Source organism: Vidua macroura, chromosome 1, assembly GCF_024509145.1.
Source record: "Vidua macroura isolate BioBank_ID:100142 chromosome 1, ASM2450914v1, whole genome shotgun sequence".
Classification (NCBI taxonomy): Eukaryota; Metazoa; Chordata; class Aves; order Passeriformes; family Viduidae; genus Vidua; species Vidua macroura.
Genome location: NC_071571.1, coordinates 110,607,076 through 110,625,784, shown reverse-complemented (window position 1 = coordinate 110,625,784; position 18,709 = coordinate 110,607,076). Strand labels below are relative to the sequence as shown.

General features: G+C 41.9%; 1 protein-coding gene across 1 annotated transcript in view; it reads left to right on the top strand.

Moving 5' to 3' along the window:
- Positions 1-13,033, top strand: part of B4GALT6 (beta-1,4-galactosyltransferase 6) — a 62,171-nt gene extending 49,138 nt beyond the window's left edge. The window contains exons 9-13 of the transcript XR_008436158.1: positions 4,226-4,369; positions 9,049-9,132; positions 10,465-10,569; positions 11,740-11,817; positions 12,684-13,033. The gene's annotated coding sequence lies outside the window, so the exon portion shown is untranslated. The remainder of the gene's footprint in view (positions 1-4,225; positions 4,370-9,048; positions 9,133-10,464; positions 10,570-11,739; positions 11,818-12,683) is intronic.
- The last annotated feature ends 5,676 nt before the right edge of the window (positions 13,034-18,709 follow it).

Here is an 18,709-nt window from a genome sequence, read left to right as displayed (position 1 = left end):
CATAAAAGTCAGTACAAGGTGCCCAGCAGTAACAAACCATGCTGCAATCTAATGTTTGGGGGTTGTATTCAGATCTAGGAAAGTTAAATGCTGCTCCTAGATCTATTCAAAAGCATATTACCTCATTATTTTGTTTTCATTATTTGTGAATATTTCTCCGAAGCAATGAAGCTTTGTACATCTGGAAGAGAAATTATCTGTATTCTAGGGCAAGTAGGTTGTCTTGTGTTCTGCTGTCAGCTGTTCTGCGAGGAGATAACGCCAAAAAGTTAATTATATTGGCACTTTATGCATGAGAAATTGCTCTCCTATGTGACAATTACCTAAAAAAATAATGGTTTTTCTTCTAGGTTTTCCTGCAAAGTAGCAGTTTCTGAAAAATCGGGTGTACAGGGATAGTACATTTCAGCTATCCATATTATTTTGCTTCCCTGTTTTAAAACTTTGATTGACCTTTTGGCAGCTGCTTCTTAGAGTGAATAATGAACATGAAAAATTCTAACCCAAATACAATTTTTATTCCTTGTCCTTCATTTGCTGTTTTTTTCAACTCTCAGCACCCCATACATAACCCAGACAGGGATTCTTTGACTACCAGCAGGGACACCAGTTTGAGTGGAAATAAGATTTTGTGTGTTTGTGAATGTCCATTCACACATTTTTCACACAACTAGATCATTTCTATAAGTTCTAACATACAGGTGGACTCAGTGACATGGCAAAAAAACAGTATCTACTGTATCTCTGATCATGAAGCATCCAGAATTTATACAGAATTCTATTAAAATCCATGTGAATCTAATTTAAAATTACTATAGCCTAGTGAAGCAATGCTATGTTGATCTCCCCCCTTCTATTATCAGCTTCAACTTAGTACCACATTGTAGTAATATTTTCCACAAAATGCATGTGAAGGTTCAGGGATTTGGAACAGCTGGCGGAGAAGAATGGTTCTCCCTTGGTAGAGAATCAAAACATGACTGTGAGACAGAAAAGGAGAAAGAGCATGGGTAACTGCTGAGCACCCAGCAGGTGCTGATTGACTGTTGTCTGTCTGTTGTTAAATGTTCTTAAACATTTACTGTGCAATGGGATTCTGAAACTTACATACTGAATAACTTATCCCAGATAAAAAATAAGAGAAGGTGAAATGAAAAGGGGCTGAACTCTGAGATGTAAGTGGGGCTGGCAAACTCTGGGCCTTCTGAAGGAGGAGGGAAGCTACCATGAAGAGCAGAAAAGAGGGCAGCTCCAGGAGACTGCTAGCAGGATACATGTGACAGGAAAAGTGGTGCAACACAGAACCTTAGCACAGAGCAGTAGCATAAATGCCCTTTTGTAAGAAAAGAGTAAATTAAGTTACTGAAAACTCAACAGAAAAGATATTTAGAAATCCTGGTGTGGAAGAAGCTGTAGGGTAACAGAGAGATATTTAGGAATCCTGGTGTGGAAGAAGCTGTAGGGTAACATTGCTAAAACAGAGGTAGTATGAGGCTATATAGTGCAAGCATCTGGGATCTAGGTGACTCATGAAACCCAGAAGAAGGGGTGCTCACCCAGTATACAAGGTTATTAGGGTGCTGGAAAAGAGAATGGCCAAGAGTCCCTGGTGTTCCCAGTAACCTCAGCTTTATGGAAGCCAACAAGCGTGAGACCCCCAGTTACGGAAAAATTTAGATAATCTTCAAATATGTGAATGCTTTGAGGCTTATCTGAATTCCAAATCAATTGAAGTTCATCTCTGAAGAATTAGGATTAATGCCTATTTCTAATGAAAGTGTGTTCCCTTCTTGGAAGAATTACAGTGTTCAGGTCAAGAGCAAACATGTCCTATGGCTAATACTCTTGTTTATGTCAAGGATTTTTCCCACTATGCTACAGTATTTTTCTCTCTCTTCTATGTAGTCTCACACACTTAGGCTTGTTTTACACAGATAATCTCCTTATTCTCTGCAGCATTCCCTTCTATTTGACTTTATTTAGAAAGCCAATTGCTTCTACATAGCAAAATGCTCAGACAGGCTGGAATACCTGACTTTGACCATAAAAACCTGTAAGCTTCTCCTGTGACATTGGAATGAAAGGGTCTGAAAGATGGTAAGCCATTCAGTAATCTGGATAGAATTCCCAAACTCCCTGTTTGAAGAATTAATGAATTCCTGGGCTCTGAAAAAATCCTTTCTATAATATAGAGACCTGAATGTGACACCTTTTTTCACTTCTCTGGAGTAACATTCCATAGGGGCTTACAGGAAAAAACCTGAGATTTACCTTTCAAAGGAGTTCACCTAAATTTTCTAAGTGAAAAAAGAGTCAAGAACTCTGTGAGTTTTACTTCAGGTATCTGCCAGCTGAGTTGCTGTGGCAGAGCTCTGGCACTTAAAGAGTGTGTTCAATGCAGTAACTGCTTGAAGCCAGTGAGAAATTTTCTGTTCTTTCACTATTTGCTAATTATATAACATTCCCCCTCTCTGCAAAGCCAGGGATAATGCTTTTCTAATTAATAAATGTGCTCAGGGTGGTTCATGTTTGAGCTTGAATTTCAGTCTGTAAAGAATGGTATTAAAAATGGTGGCATTCCAGGTATGCATGGTGTTTGCATATTTATCAGCCTTTTTCATTTTCATTTCTGCTGAGGGATATGTCTGTATTTTGAGTTTTAATGGTCATTATCAGATTTTCACAGGATTAACACTGCCTATTTATTTGGAAGTAAGGAAACACTACTGATCTTATGCAGAAAAATAAGAAAAATATCCTTATTTTGTATCTTAAATCAAAACCAGTTACTTCAAAAGTGAAGAGGTGGATACTGTTAGCAAACAATTTTGAAGACAGATGGGTCAGGTTGGTCTTGAGGTATAAAATCACAGTTTTTTATCATTTCCAAGGTTGTGTCCAAGGAGCATCCTGGGACATAGCTCAAAGTCCAAAAAAAGAAACATATGAATAGATGATTCTTGCTTTAGGGCATTTGTAATGTGTGAATTAACCTGGCACCTACTCAGCAGGCTCTGAAGTGTTTAAACTCCAAGGTCACTGGGCACTGATCATTACTTCTTCATTAGCTACCCCTATAGGTCTTGTGAGCTCTCAAAAACAAACTTCTGTTATTCAACTTTAATATGTATGCATGTCTACATACTAATCTATCAGTCTAGACAAGTGATTAAAAAAAAAAAAACTAATTCAGTTAATGCACAAAGCTAACTGAATATCCTTGTGCCAGACTTAATATTTCCTGTGTTTGAAAGATGCTGGAACTTGCCATGAAATCAATGTTTTTAAAGGTCAATCTATTTGTTAGTGAAATTGGTTTATATTTTAAATTTAGCTTTTGTGCCATTCTTACAGGAAGACATACACAATAAATCTACAGCACGATGCAAATGTTTCAATAGCAAAAATAAACCTTAACACAGGTCACTATTTTCCTGGGGTCTTGGCTAGGCTCTTTTGGGAGTGTATTATAATTTTAAGTGAATTTCCATAGATTATCCATTTGTTCTCAGAAGACTGCAGATATCAAATGATTAATTAGAGGACGCATGACAATCAAAATCTTCCTCTAGCAATAATGACCAAAAGAGGTTCGGTAGGGTTAAATTATAATCTTTTCTTAGGTTATATATATTTGCTAAGCTATTGCAGCTATGTACTTTGTTCATCATCTTGCTCTTTAAGATTGTAAAATGCTGAGTCTAGGGCACTTCATTCTGGTACCTAAATACAAATAGGTGTGAGGAAATGCCTGTTTTTCCATCATGCAGGGCCACCTGAGCAGGGTCTTGAAAAGCTTCTGCAAATTTGCACAGGGCCAAATTAGCCATTGGTTAATGTCTTTTGAATTACTCAAGTCTCTGTTTAGTGGAGATCATTGTAGACAGGGGTAGATCACCACATGGACTCACATGGATGCAGCTTCCATGTGAACTATGGCTGGTGTGCCTGTGGGTGTCTTTGCACTCTGTCATGTGTCCTGGCCATGCAGACTACATCTTCCTCCTGTCCATCTGTCCCACCTTGTAATAAGATCCCCATCTGCCGTGCAATAAAATTCCCCGGGCATGTTCTTGAGTGGGAAGTTACCAAGTGACAGTGACAGTGACACATTTATGCCTTTCTTTTTATTAATTGAACTAGTGCCTGCTTCCTGCCAAAAGCTCTGAGGAAATGCTATACTAATTATTTTATCTTATAAACAGAGTTCTTATATCCACCACAGGCTTCACTGAACTTTGGAATCAGCTTCCAAGCACATTTACCAGTGTAACAGTGACAAAACCCAATGAGTGCCTCATGAAAATGGATCTGAGAGGAAACAGCCTTGTATCTTGTAAGGGATAAAAAGAAAAAAGTATTTCAAAAGGTAAGGGACAGAACAGATCATGACCCTATGTACAATGCATTAATAACATCTGTCTTTCCTTACTTATTTTTTTTTCTTTTTGTTCTTCTTCAAATTTTAAAGACAAGAATAGAGTATACTACAGTATTTCTGGGAGAAAAGCCCAAGGGCTAGACACTTTTGTAATGTGGAACCAGCAAAGGAAAAGTGTTAATAACTATTTTAGACAAGCCACTGGTCATAGTTTTTTTAGCTTTCTGAGCCAAAAGCTCTTGCTAGTTCTGCCTGTAGCAGAAGTGAAAGCTAGCTCTGCAAACCAGCTAGGAAATACTGGGTGAAGGCATGCTAAACAAAACAGGAGAAGCTTTCAGGTAGTGCTTCTCAGCATGTTACCCATACACTGAGCTCTACAGAAAAAAATGATTCACACACTTTGAAATGCAGTGGGGTACATGAGTCAACAGATTAACTTGCTGTTATTCCTTGGTATATTGTAAAGGAAAAATCCTGCTTGTGTATGTAAATTCACAAACTCTCCAGTGTGCTTTCTGCATGAACTGCTGTGGCAAACACAGGTTGCTGCTTAAATGGATGGACAAAGGCAACATGTCTATACTTTTCCATGATGAAGCCTCTGTGGTTATATCCCCCTTTACCTGCTGCCAACTGGGAGACTGAATTCCAATCATGTAACAGATATATGTTCAGGTTTATAGAGCGCAAACTTGTGAATAAGTTAATGCAACACTTGCTGCAGATAAAAATAGCAATTTCTTTTCTCACTATCTCTGAACTAGGTTCAGAACACCTCCTGTACCAGAAAAATAAAATAAATATCAGCTGAGCCTACAACTTAGCTGTATCTACTATTGTTCTAGACCTACAGTCATAGCTATTACAGAATCGGCTTTTTGCAGTCAAAGTGCATTTTATCCCTGCTTTGTGTTTGTGTATTCTTTCTGGGGAGCCTTTAGCTTCTCTTTCTTCGCCTGCATAGTATATAAGCCCCCACATACCACTGCTGAGAAACTGTTCAGTCTCTGGACTGTTCACAACTTTTTCTGCATTTGTCAATAATCATAGCAAAGCAGAGGCTGTTGTGTCTTTAAGACAAACTCAAGCAGAACAACCACCATCTTATCCAACAGGTCTCTATGTGTCATGCAGTTTGTAGTGTCCAGGGTGTCCAGTAGCTGGCTTACAGCAGCCAGTTATGTCCCTGCTAGAGTTAGGAAAAATGATTATTGCCTGTACTCAGGTCCAAGAGGGAGGAAGTTTGAGTTTCTGACTCCCAACAGCTTGCTTTACAAACCTGGAGTCCGCATAGTGATTTTAAGCATTAAAAAAAAAAAAAAAAAAAACACTCTGCAAAGGGAGTGATCCACAGTGCTGGACGAGTATGGAGCTATTGGGGAATTATTGCCATTCCTCACTCTCATGAGGTGTGGAGGTCAAGTATGAATTGTCATTGCTGTATTGCCCTTCTAACAGTAGTTCCCAGAGCAGACCACTCCTGGTCCTTGTACCCCAGCCTTCATGCAGAGCTGACCTGGGAGCCACATCTGATCCTGGGGGCGAGATAGTGCCTCCCTGTTTGTAGGGCAGCACTATGGTCCCTTCACTACTACCTGAAGCAGTGCACAGCATCTCATGTCTTCCTGAGAGTGCATCACAGCCCATAATATTGGAGTCACTGGAAACCAGCTTAGGGAAATATGTACTGTAAACTAAATTCATTTAATCCCCTTCATCTCTCTGCTTTTCTCCTCTAAGCGCGAGCCAAAAGAATTTTAATCCCTCTCATGCAGGCCAGAGAAGGCATCGAGGCCAGCAGCTTGTCCACACCTAGCAGAGCTGTTGCTACACTTTATGTTCCCATTCTGCCTTAACAAACTCTCAAATATGGCCAAATAGACAAGTCCTTAGAATTGCTTGGATGCTTCAAAAGGCTTTGAAAGGTCAGATCAAAATCTTTATCCACTCTTGCTAACTAATATTCTTCTTCAATAGAGGATAAAAAAACTCATGCACTCTGAATGTCTTTCTTTATTCTGCTCTCCTTCTTGCAATTTAAAAGATTTCCTCTGTCCTTCACAACACTGTTGGCTACTGCTTTGTACTGATGATTTCCAATGAGCTTGACATCATTACCTACTGGGCTCCTGGTGGCAAGGAAAAAGTAAAAAAGTAAATTTTAGTTTTTTCTTTAAAGATGATACTCAGCAAGTAGTTAGTTTAGTCTTTGAAAAATGAAGAAAGCAGCATAGCTTGAGGTGGGAAAAACCAGCAAATAACTCCAGCTCACGACTATTATCTGGGGAATATTTGACTATAGAGAGAACTGTAGATCTTTTATTAGTATCGGCTTGATGAATCTATTGAAGTTTCTCCACAAAGTACAGAAAGTCACATGACAAGAGGAACACATACTAATTTTGCTCTTTCTTTGTGCCATTATGTGAGGAAGGCTGCAAATAGCAGAATTGTGTAATTGCTAGTCCTTTCTGTTGAGCAATTTGCCTTTTTTTTACACCCAGAGTTGCCATGCAGAAGTTGGGGAGATCTCAGTGCAGGAAAGCACTGAGTTATACATGGCTTATGAGACTTTACCTCCTCTGCCTGAAGTGCAAGGAAAACTGTGTGCTGTGTACATCCAGCTGGCTTGTGGATGGTGGATTTATTTCTTGCACCAGTCCTTAAGCTCTCTCGTAACATCTACCAGCACAGGTGTGATTGCCTTGAGAAATCACCCCCTGGGCTTTTTTGAAAGCCAGAACTCTTCTGCCTGTTTCATGCACACAGCCACCCAAAACAGTAGAGAAGAGGTAACAGAGTGCCCTATTCTGCTCTTCCTCTTTGCCTGCTGACCAACACTTTCCTGAGGGGACACAGTCCTGTGGCCCATGGCAGGGTACCCAGCAGCCATGGAGCTCTGCAGGGCCCTTGGACAGACCCCTGCCACTGTGTTTTGTTTGGTCAGGAATGAAGAACTACGGCAATCTGGAGCAGAGCCATGTTGTGGTACAAAGAGCCTCTCTTAAACAGGGTGCATGGGTCTGCAAAGGCAGGTCTTGGCTGCTCAGTTTCAGAGCAAAACAGTACTGTAAAAAGAAAACAAACAAAAGAAAGCCATGTCCTTGGCTGAAGATAAACCCAGCAAAGCAAATTCAATCCTTTTAAAATGTAAATATTAATTTAAACTTTAATTTTAACAGCACCCTTGGGTCTGTTGCCCTTTGGCTGGAATACCTCCCCTCTCTCCTCTGCTGCTGGGCAGCACTACTGGGATGGGAGCCCATCCTCTCCACAGTACAGGGAACAAATTGCTCAAGGTGGAAGGAAGCTGTCCTCATAGGAGTCTTGTCTCTGGGGATCATGACACATGCAAAGGAAAAGGCATCCAAGTTGGACTATGGGAAGAATCTGCTGAATGCCAAGCAGGCCATGCAGTCTCACCAGACACTCCAAGATGTGGCTGAGCCTTGCTGTTAAGCAGCTTTTAGCATGTCTTTGAGTTCTCTCTCTGTCCCAGACTCACAGCAGCACTGTGAAAGATGATGTCTTATCTGACTGCTCAACTCTGTAGTCAAGAACAGGAAAAGAAAAAAGGTAAGAAAAAGAAGGGAAAAAAAGGTAAGAAGGAAATGGAAAGAAGAGGCTGAGAAAAAAGAGCATGGTGGCAGGCACTTCAATTTACCTCTTTTCTGATGTTTATGAAAATAGCCAAACCTACGAGAGGCCTCAGGTACGCTGGCACTCTGTTGGGTGCAAAATGCCTCTCAAAGAAAGGACAATGAGGTCCAGTGGCTCTGGGTAGGGATTATTGCTAAAGATTACCACCCTCCTGCACCTCTCCTGAGCATCTCTGTGACACTGTGAATCTCCCAAAAATATGATGATTGCTGTTTGACCCACCAGTTAAGAGTAATTTCCAGTGCAGCAGTTTTGGCCCAACAGTCTTTTCTTCCACATTCCCCCTTCTGAAGATGTATGATTTTAATGGAGTTTGTGGACATGTGTGTCTGGATTAATCTTGTGTTTCTGTGACTAAAATTTACTAATTCTTATTGACCATGTTATTCACCCAACTGAGCTGTTCTTTGGGCAACTTGAAATTCAGGTGTCTGTACTTATATTGTGCTGAAAGGCACAATTCCCAGTAGCTGGGAAACCTGTTGTGCCTGCTCGGAGAGGGACCTTTTTTCATCTCTGCCCAGCAAAGAGAGGAATTTTAAGTCAACCTGGCTTTCCATCCTCAGTTTGTAATTCTGTTGCTAAGTGGCAATGAAAGAAGATTATTGGATCACAGATTAACAGAAGCTTCTATTCAGTGCTCGTGTGTAATTATACATTTCAGTTACTTGAGAACTGAGCTTTAGCTTCTGCGCTCCTACCTCAGCCTCACCCCTCCAGAGATTTTTATCCTCAGGGTCTGATCAGGATTCTGATAAACTGGCCTTTCTTTTCCACACTTAGCCTCTGCACCCTGGGGTGGCTCTGCCTGCAAGAGTACCCCAAGGGTCTCTGCTCTCAGGGTGGGTCTCAGAAACTAAAGTCCTACTCTAGTCTTTTGTAATGATTTATTTTGGGAGAAAGCAGGAAGAGCATATAAAATGGTTTAAAGAGTTCTGAACCTTCAGAGGTTAGCCATTTGCTTCCTCCACTGATAAATTCCCTATTTTTTTTCTCTCTTTTCCAAGATAATACGTTCCACTGCCTCAGGCAAAAGTGGCCAAGCAGCATCAAAAAGTGGAGGAAGACACAAGCCTGAGTGAGTGGCTGAGGTAATTATTAAATGTTACGGGTGAACCTCTGGCAGAAATTGTTTAGAGTGGATTTTGAGGGGAACACAGTGGAAAGGGCACAGAAAAATCAGGAAACAGCATATCTGGCTAATGCTGGGAATGCAGACAGAAAGGGAAGGAGAAGTGTGGGAAGGAGATGTAGTTTGTCAGCTGTGAGGAGAAGGTGGTAATACACAGCATGTACATTCATAGTACAAGTGTGAGGAGCAAAGGCCTCCTTTGTAGGAAAAAAAAAAATTATTATTTTAAGTAGAAAAGCTGCACCAGGGAGAACCATGCAAGGAACAGGAGACAGAAGAAGGGCAGAGCTGTGTGGGGACCCATGTCTGTAACCAAGCAGGAGGAAACATGAACTAAGCATTTAACAGGAGCAGGGAAGGGGGATGGTTGGAGGAATCACCTGGTGTAAATTCAAGTGAAAGGAAGAAATGGCATGGAGGGATGGTGAGAAACAAGAGCTGCAAAAACAACAGAAGGGAAGGCTGCGTGCAGGGAGAGAGGATACACTTTCAGGTGGTGATGGCCCCAGACTGTCATACAAATAAAACACAGAAACAGAAAGCAGCAGTGTATCGAAAAGCAAATCTGTTGGCAGTTCAATATACCTGCTTTACAGGGGACTGGTGTTTTCAAAGTCTTAGGCTCAAGTCTCCAAGGGAAGCAGCAACTCAAGAACAAACAAGGCTGAAATAATATTTTCTGAGTCAGTCTCTGTATTTTAAACTGTAACTGACATTAAACATGCGCTACCCCTATGCCTACTCAAGACTGGGTTTGCTGGACATCCTGTTTTACAGAGCTCTTTTGCAAAGGAGACACTGGGTTTTTTTGGTCTCAAATTTTAGAAGGAATGAATACACACTGTCCTTTTATTCTCAAGAGCTTGTGTAATTCTCCTGACAACCCATTCTGCTGTAGCTTTGCATGCAATTTCTCTTTGGAGGTAACTGTGCTGTTTCCAAACAGGACACCACGCTCACTGCGATCAGTTTTAGCTCAGTGGCCGGAGCAGGGTAGCTACTGCCTAGAGCAGTGGGTTAAAAAATGGAATTCCTCTTGCTGGGATGAGTCAGCTGTTCAAAGACAGGGTAAACATTCACTTTGTGGCTCCTACACCAGAACAGATTTTTCCCATGTATATTATGGGTCTCCTTCAGACTCAAAGAAGAGAATTGGCAAACTGCAGGAGGTGTTTGCTGCCCTTGAGGTTTGCCCAGGGTCCACAGCACCCTGGATGAGGACAGGATGTTACTTCCTTTCTTTCTTCATCTGAATCAAGTAGGATCTGAGACATGGCTTTTTGAATTTCAGTCTGAAGAGGTAGCGTTGACTTCATCATGGACCATGGCCCATGGACCACTCCAGAAGTAAGGGCCTGGAAGAGCTTGCCGTGTGGAGATGGTGGAAACCAGAGAAGTGAGCAGGCAGATAAACCAGCTTGTACTTCTGAGCAGTGATATATAGCTTGTGATTGCTGACCCCATGAGCAGCCTGCTTTTGGGGAAAAAAAAAAATTAACTGTGAAGTATCTGGTAGGGCCCTTTCTTTGGAAGTCATTTTGGAAAGAAGAAAAATACTTTTCAAAAACAGAGAGCATTCTCTTTTCATTCCTACAGACATCCTGCTGTTTTTGTGGTTAGTCATCTGCAGTCTAAACTCCAACTTTAACCAGAGATATCAAACACTAAATTGCTTGTACCCATGAAAAATAAATTACTAGGACTATGTCAACCTTGCTGTTTGCCAGAGTATTCAGTTATGACAGGATGACTAATTTATCCCTTACCTTGTAATTACAAAAGTTCCCCTATATGATGTGATTTACAGAAACATTAGACTGACACTTGCCTCTCATGCCAGGCTGAGCTCTGCTCACAAGGAAAAGAAATTTCTGGACCCTCTCATGATGTCGCTGCCTAGATGTTGAGGAGACTACCAAGAGAATCCTGATAAAGCAAACACAATGGTGCCTTCATGGCAAAAAGAGTCTAGTCTTGACCCTAGGTCTAGTTTAGTTTCCTTTTACAAATCTTCCGGAATAGTGAGGTGGAAAAAGAAAGAAGCACTGATAAAAGAAAAACTGATTTCTGTGGAAAAACTATAAAGAATGGACAGAGAAAATGGGTGGAAAACGTGCCCTATTGCAAAGCACATAACAAGATTTTTCTTTTTCTGAGGGGACATCCTGTGCTGTGTTGTGCAATATTTTTTATCAACCGCTTCCTAATTTTTGCTGATAAAAAAACCCCAACACATCCATAATAGGTCCCTTTCTAAAGATGTCACTGATAGGTTGTTCCTTTTGACTTAGAGTGATAGCCATACAGAAGCAACCACACAGTAAACTGAGGTGCTGGGATGCTTTTTTGTCTCCTGTAGCTTGACTCATCACCTGTATGAGCCTAGCACACGGGTAGAGCTATCTCAGGTTAAAACTACGCAAAGCTGAGAAGAAAAAAGTGATGGAAATGGGGATAGAGATGTTGCTCTGGCAATACTTGATTAGAGTGCTGATCCCTCAGGGCACTGTTTGTTAGCTGTAGTTCTAATTAATCAGGTCGTGTATTGTTTCTCTTTTCATTACAGCATGCGTCAAAACTTCTGAAAGAAAAATGCTGTAAGAGAGTCCTAAGGGATTCATCTTTTGAGAGCAGGAATGTGCTGGTATATTGCCAAAGAACATCTTATTTAAGAGATCAATGACAAAGCTGGAAAAAAACCCGTTATTATTTGGAAGGGATTTGTTACCGACATGAAAGGAAGCACTAGAAGAGAGAGGCTGTATTGCAGCCCAGGACCTGGTCCTTTGTTCCCATGGGCTTTACCGAGCGCAGCTGGCGACAGCTTAGTGCCAGTAACGATGTGTTTGCAACCGAACCAAAAACCTTTCAGATGCAATGAGGCTGGAGCGGTCTCGCCGACAGTGGCGTGTGGTGTGAGGGCAGCTCTGCAGCTGCTCCGCTGCCCGTCCCTGGCAGAGGTGTCCGTGGCACCTCGCTCCGAGTGTCGCCGTGTGACCCTCCCGCAGCCCGGCTCGGCTGCGCCTGCCGCATCCCCCGGCACGCAGGGGACACGCGGTCACGGGCTGCCACCTGGTGGCCTCGGGCACTGCTCGCCTCCTCCTCACACCCCTGGGCATCTTCCTCCAATTCTAGGAAAAATACTTGTTGCTGTTGTTGTTTTTGTTGGTTTGGTTTTGCCACCGAGGCAGTGGGGCAGGAGCTTTCCTGCCCAGAAGGAGAGCCAATGGAATCCTAGGGTGCACTAGGAAGAGTGTGGCCAGCAGGTTGAAGGAAATGATCTTCCCCCTCTAGTCAGCCCAAATGAGGCCACATCTGGAGTGTTGTGCTCAGTTCTGAGCTCCTCAGTACCAGAGAGACAAGGAGCTACTGGACAGGGTCCAGTGAGGGTCACAAAGATGATTTGGGGTCTGGAGCGTCTTTCTTACAAGGAGAGTTGTGGGACCTGAACCTGTTCAGTCTAGAGAAGACTGAGAGGGGATCTCATTAATCCATATAAATATCTTAAAGACAGGTGTCAAGAAGATGGTGCCAGACCCTGAAAGCAGTGCCCAGACACAGGACAAGGAGTAATGGCCATAAACTAACACTCATGACGTTTCACCTTAACATGAGGAGGATCCTCTTTCCATTGAGGGTGGCAGAGGACTGGAACAGGTACGCAGGAAAGTCATGGAGTCTCCCTCTCTGGAGACATTCAAAATTCACTTGGACACATTCTTGTGTAACCTACTCTAGGTGACCCCACCTTGGCAGGGGGGTTGGAGTAGATGATCTCCAGAGATCCTTTACAACCCTAACAATTCTGTAATTCCATGAAGGAAAGATTTAATGGTCCTGCTTTGTGAAATGTGTTACACCTTTAGTGCCTCCTGGGAAGCAGCTGGTCATCTGTTGGTAATAAAGATAACAAAAAAATTTTTTCTTTTCTTTTCACTGACACCAGGAAAAATGTCAGCCATTCCTCTGTTGCTGTGATAAAGAAGCTTATCTGTGGTATCAGACAGAGCCAGACATAATAAAAAAATCCACCCCAAAATAATTTTGTTACCAAAGTAAACAAAAAAATACATGCTGAAGACAGATTTCCATCTCCCTTCCCTTTGAAAGCCTGAATTTCTTCTATAATGCTCTGCAGACAAACTTAATGCACTTAGATACTGTCAAACTCCAACTCCTCGAAACAAAAAACCCACCCAGTCTGCTGGATGAGTAGGCGGCACTGTGGAGTATTTCAATTCCCATCGATCCTTTAATCTGGCTGTAGAGCACTGCAGGAAAAGGTAGACGTGGGAGAGAAACAAAGAGGGGTTATCTGAGGGGCAGGGCCTTCCAAAGGAGGCTCTTTCTGAAATGAACCCTGGTGGTACTAACTGCCTATTTATTTGTGGTATAAATTCCTTCCAGGGCAGCAAACATTCCTCACAGAGTATTTCTCCCTAACACACAGCAGATAATTTTGTAAACTCAGACTAAGCAGTATGTTCAGCACACTCTCTTCCAGAAACAATTTAAAACGTAACAGCTTCTCTTCTTCTTCCACACGATATTGTGACACATATTGTGCCACACTGTCCTTTTCTGCTAATCTCAAACTTCAGCTGATGCAGTAAGAGAGCCTCAAATTTTGTTTGAGGAGAAGCAGAAGCTCCAAACAGAAGCTCACTGTTGGGAGGTTTTCTACCTCAAATTATTTTATTGCTCCTCAGACCACATCACATCAAAAACCTTTTTGTTCCTGTGCTTCAAAAGTATTCTTCTTTTGTCATAGGTCAGAATACTCCTTGAAATACTCAGTGAAAAACCTGAATAAGATACCTGAGAAATAAGTGAAGACACTCTGGGACAGCGTCACATTTTGCCCTTCCCTTTGAATTTTGCACTGTGAATGTAGTGTCCTGGCTCAGTCCTTTCCTTGCCCACCCCCATCCTGCTTGCTGACAGGACAATGTGAGCAGCAGAAAAGGCCTTGGCACTTTACAAGTGCTGTTCAGCAATAACTAACACACCCCTGTGTTAGCAACACTGTTCTGGTCATAAATGAAAAGCAGCATCACAGGTGCTCTATGAAGAAAATTAATTCTATCCCAGGCAAAAGCAGTACGGTAGGATGCCAGACTGCACTAAAAATTATTAGTGTGATTTGCCAAAAAGAGATCACACTAAAGGGGTGAGATCTTTGGAAAATGATATACTGAAATACATCTTACAAGTGTGCTAGTGGATGTCTTGAAAGTTTATGATTTTTTTTACCAGAATGTTCATTTAGATACCTCCTTCAAAAGACTTCCTTAATCCTTAACAGCCAACTACACTTCTATACTGACCTGGATTCATTTACAAGTAAAATTTTACTATGGCTGCTTTCCCAGCTCCTGTTACAGTGTTATTGTACTTGTACCTTCTTTTAATTTGACATTGGTTTGCAGGAATTTTCTTGAATTTGAAAGGAGAAGAACACAATGGAAAAGGCAGCTAAATTTTAAACTTTTTTCCTTATTTTAACCCTATCTTTCAAAAAAAAAAAAAATCCTGTGTGTCTCACAAGTATTTTGAACTAATCTTTTGAAGTAATAAAAGCAGAGTGAGCCAGGAAATTTAGTAGAGTTTAAAATGATGGTTGACTCTATTCAAGTTGTATTCATGTATTTTCACATGAGAGACCTTGTTCAGTACCATTCTATCTTCCCTTTCTTTGATAAGAGCATCCTAAATAACATCAAGGGTGCTGTAAGGTCACTCTGTTTACACTTTGTTTACACTTTGCTTCACACAGTATCAAATGTTTAAATGCTCATTAATTCAAAGAACAGGAGTGTGTGAGAGAATGACCCCTGTGCTTCTTGTTCAGGACACGGTCCTTGAGATCTGTTACACCTTATTTACCTGCTGTAGTAGGGACTTCATCTGCCCCAGGTGACAGCTATTTATCCAAAATGCAGGAAGCTCACCTACTACACCAGTAGCACCACTACTATTCCACTAGCACCACCTGGAAAAGGGTATTTGAAGCATTTTTTTACCCATCTGACAGTAAGTGTAATTTACTTGCTTGCTTAAAGAGATGCCTGAAAAACCTCTCACAGAGCCCTGACTGAAATGGTTTGGTTTGTTTGTGTCAGGGAAAACTATTTTATTCCAGTAAGGCAGAGTATAGGGAGTTCCAAGATACCAGGACTATGAAAAATTAAATATTTGTATGGTTTTGTATTTAATCTCTCCCACCTTGTTCCCACAAAACCAAGAAATGGATATCAAGGAAACTTTTCATTCACAGATCTATTATTTTGACAGTAACTCTCCTGGGGCTCTGATTCAAAAAGGGTGTGAGAAGCTTCCTGTCTTTTCTGGCATTGCAAAAATCAAGCTTGCTGGTTACAGAAGTGTAATGCAAGATGATAAATAGCAAAACAGGGCACACAAGGCAAATCTGCCCATCAGTACTAGCTATGCCACTGACAGGTGTGTGATAGATCAGGTGAGATGCATCACCTGGGAGATGCAATTTGGCTCCATCAGAAAGCTGATGCTGTAAGTACATAACTCCTTCTAGTTGGAAGCTCTGCTTTTAGTCTTATTTTCAAGAAAGAAGTAATTGGTAATACTTACGGATTAATAACAATAATGAGGTAAATCTGTCTTAGAGAGCTTTTCATAAGGGAAAGAAATCTAGGGAAGCAAGGAAGGCACCAGCCTTCCTTGAGTGAATGGCAAGAGAAGGTGGCAAAAATACTCAGCTGGAATGGAGGTTTGTCCTGAGCTGTCACAGCTCTGCCCCTGGTACCCAGCCCAGGGTTTGTGCCCTCTTGCTGCGCAGTGCCACGTCACTGCCACTCAGCTACTTCCAGCAGCTGAGTGTCTGCTGCCATCCCATGCCTCACAGCTTTTTGGGAGGCTGGATTCAAGGCCTGAGGGAGACCCATCACCTGGTACCAGCGCTGTCTGCTCAAACTCCTGCTTTCCCCCAGGGTTTAAACTTCAGCCATGCTCCAAAGATCTTGGATAATCATTAGCCAGGGAATTAGCCAGGCAATCAATGCCAGGGAATCAATTCTGGTTTTACGTAATCATTGTGAGGTGGTATCTCTGAGTTTTATTTGCTCTAGCAAATAACAGATAACAGATCTAAGAGAAATAGTCTGATGAAACATTTGAAACGTAGGTCAAGCTTGGAGCTGAGGTGGGAAGGCTATAAACCCTCCTGCTTCCCCAGCACCCATAGAACAAACTTTGCCATGTGGTTTTCCCCCAGCATGTCCACAGCACCTTCTGGATACACTCCTACCATATGGCTGAAGACACTTTCTGTTATATATTTCAAGGAAATGAGTTTCAGGGCAATTTTAAAACCAGTGCTACCACTCCACATCAGTATCTAACAGAAAATAATGAACTAAGAGGGAACATCTGCATAGTGTGAATCCCTCTCTCCCTGGGCTTCCCTAAATAATACATAAGATAATGTTGAAAGTTTTACCATTTGGCATATAAAAAATTTGCTTAGAATTACATAAAAATACAACTTTCAGCTGTGGGCTCCATTTATTATAACATGCCCCCTTTCATTGTAGCCTCTGTGGCTCCACAAATGGTCACTGTAAAAATGAGGATAATTTCCCCCACATACCAGCCCCACACAATAGGGAACAGATATCCAGCTCTGCATTTGATTTTTGGCTGCCAAGGTGCTGAGCAACATGACATGGTGGGGAGATCTGACCACCTGCAGTGCTGGCTCCTGGGGTGAAGCCACAAGGAGAAACTGGGAGCTGGTAACCGCAACCACTTTGTGTGGTTCAGGAGTCCCACTGGCTACATTTGTGCAGTTGTTTCTGGCAGTGACTCCCACTAGTCACACCAGAGGGTTGGGGCACTAGGCATGGCTTATTGGGCAATCAGGGCCCTGCCCCACTTTTTTTTTTTTTTTTTTTTTTTTTCTATTCAGTGATTGCTGTCTGTGCAGGAAAGCAGAACACCATTTCTACATTTTGCCTCAGGTGAGTGCTGTCATGTTACAACTTGGACACCAAGCCACCAGCCACCCAAAGATTCCTGTGGAAGAAGGTTTTCTTAACAGGGTTCTCAGCTTTTCCCACATCTGGCAGTAATTTCTGTGTGTTCAGTAACCCCCAATGCCTTGCTTCTCCATGCACATGGCCCCTGAAAAGCTACCTTGAAACCGTGCAAACTCTATGTGCTTCGAAAGCCTGCATTAGCAGCAAGCAGAGGCCAACCTTCCTGCATGTAAGATAAGAAGGACAGATGGCTGTCAATGCACTCTCAGCTCCCTGAAAGTTCAAAGGCCACCAGGAAGGAGAAGCGGCCAGCAGAGGAGACAGCGAGCACCAACAGCTCCACCACTGCAGTGCACACTGAAGGAGTGATGCATTTTTGAGATGCCTCAAGGCCATAAACACTTACCACTCTCCTAGGGATAGCAGCTGATTTACTTAACTTTTTAAAAGCTGATTTACTGCTGATAACCCTGACAAGCTTTAAACCTTTGATAGTGGACTATGGTAAAATTCCCAGGAAAGAATGGAGCCTGGAAAATATTGTACTGTCTTGTGAAGTCTAACCTAGCTCCAACTAGACACTGAGGGATGACACAGAAATACTTCCTTGTGGGTATGCAGGACACAGGCTGCATCCTTGTTGTGGCAGGATGGCTCATACTCACAGAGTCAAACATATTTACTAGGGATTTACAGGTAACATAAATCACAGAAGAGCAGCATGGATCTAATCCCTGTCGTGCTGGCATTTCGGCCTAACTGTGCTCTATTATTGTTAGATAAGAAAATTACAGACTTTGCTTTGCTTTTGAAGTCACAACAAGGCATCTCTCACAAAGATAAGTGTCTGGGGATAGTCCCCCTCTCAGGGTTATCTAGTAGTCAGATGCTAACCAGGAACTTCCATTAATTTGGGTCTGTGCATTCCTCCCACCAGTTACTATCATTTACAAAACATAGCTCCATTAGAAGTGAGTGAGTGAATCTGATGGATGTTCTGCCAGCATTAACACATGCTGATATGCTGTGCTGATAGCAGCTGCAGCCTTGGTACAAGTCTAAGTCAAATAATGGAGACTCGCTCTTAATGAAGCTATTCAAATAGACTGTACAAGCAGATCTGTGAAAGCCGCATTACACTCTTACCTCTTCTTCTGGATGTTAACAACTGCATGTTTTAATATGTTATAAAACCAAGACTGTTTTATGCCATGTTGTCTGGAAGCATAAACTGATTTGAAGGGTCTGTGTCAAAGCCCAGTAAATCTATGGCGGGGATGCTGCTCTCTTGCATCAAGTTAGTACAGAATTTAGTGCACTTAATCACAAGGCAGAATTCACATTTTTGTCAGAATCTTTAAGTTACAGCAGAACACCAACTTTTTTTACATCTGCATCTTTCAGATATTCCTTGAGGCTGTTTGGGAAATCTCAGTCCTCATTCTATCTTTAAACTCTTTACTTGCAGTAGGAAAGCCAGTGTTTTCACTGGGGTAGCTGTTTGAATGAAAAATTAAAAAA